This window comes from Tupaia chinensis, unplaced genomic scaffold (genome assembly GCF_000334495.1).
Source record: "Tupaia chinensis unplaced genomic scaffold, TupChi_1.0 Scaffold000671_1, whole genome shotgun sequence".
NCBI classification, from domain to species: Eukaryota; Metazoa; Chordata; class Mammalia; order Scandentia; family Tupaiidae; genus Tupaia; species Tupaia belangeri.
Window position 1 is genome coordinate 5,415,843 of NW_006160193.1, and position 1,242 is coordinate 5,417,084.

Consider the following 1,242-nt stretch of genomic DNA (forward strand, 5'->3'; position numbering starts at 1 on the left):
AGAGCTGAGCAGTGCGGGGGGCGGGTCTAGAGCCGGCCTGCCTCCAGGGTCTCTGAAAGCACCATACCTATGGTGCAGCGAGCCCTCAGGGCTAAAGCCTGTGTTGTCTGCGTGTCCCAGCACAGAGTGGAAGAGAGAAGGAGGAAGTGGGGAGCCGGGTGGGGCTCGGGCAAAGGTGACGCCGTTATCGCCCCAGCAGAAGGAGCCGCCAGCCCCTGCAGGGCCCCCAGGAGATTTCGCTGTCTGTCCCTCCTCGGCTACCAGGGCCTCTGGGGCCACGGGCTGGTTCAGCTCAGGGCAAACTCCATACCTGAGACTGAAAGAGAGGCTCTCCTCTCTGCTGGGGGGCCTGGGCTCTTCTGCACTCATGCGACCCCTTGTTCTGCCCAGACCTGATCAAGCCACCTTGTCGTCTCTTGTCCATAACATGACTGCCATTCCCAGGCTTCACCGTGCTGTGTGGCCGGCCAGTCACCAGCATATTCAAGTCTAGATGCCCCTGGGGCCTCTGAGGCCCTTGAAGTATGTTGGCCAACCCCGACCCCAACCAGGGTCCACACTCCATCCTCAGGACCCGAGGCCCTCAGCAGGTTTTCTGGGCTGCGTGAGGCCTGGCCTGGCACCTGGAGCTCACAGAGTGGGGGCAGTTTCATGCTTTAAACCATCCCACAGAGCAGGTGCGCGAGGATTGGGCCCGAACGAGGCCTGGAAGATGAAGTGCCAGGAGCCATGAGAGAGTGGGCCAGGTGCTGGAATATTCTCGTGGGGTGCTAAGTCTGCTCAGCTGGCTCAGGGGGCATAGGCTGCAGGCTCCCCAGCACTGAGGGCAGGCCCCTGCAGCCCTCCGAGAGCATGCTGCCCAGGCCCCACACCCTCTGCATTGCCCTTCCAGCTCGCGATGACCTGTCCCTGCCCCAGTCACATGGAGCCGTCACAGGGTTGCTCTGTCCGATGCCCTATTAGACAGAGTGCCCTTGGGCCAGCCCCTTTCAGAGATCCAGCTTGTGGATGTCTGGCCCTGGAGTCCAGAGCCTGCCTTTGTTCAGTCTGACTGCCTGTGTAACCTGACACTCGCACCCTAGGCCAGGGCAGGTTCTGGGCTGGGAAGTGGGGCCATCTCAGCACCCAGCTGCCCAGCAGTAACTGACTTCGATCTTTAGGAAGTGTGCAGAATGAGTCCTCCACAGAGCTGGGCAGAGCCCAGGCAGCCTGTCAGGAGACTTCCGAGGGCTCAAGGAGCAC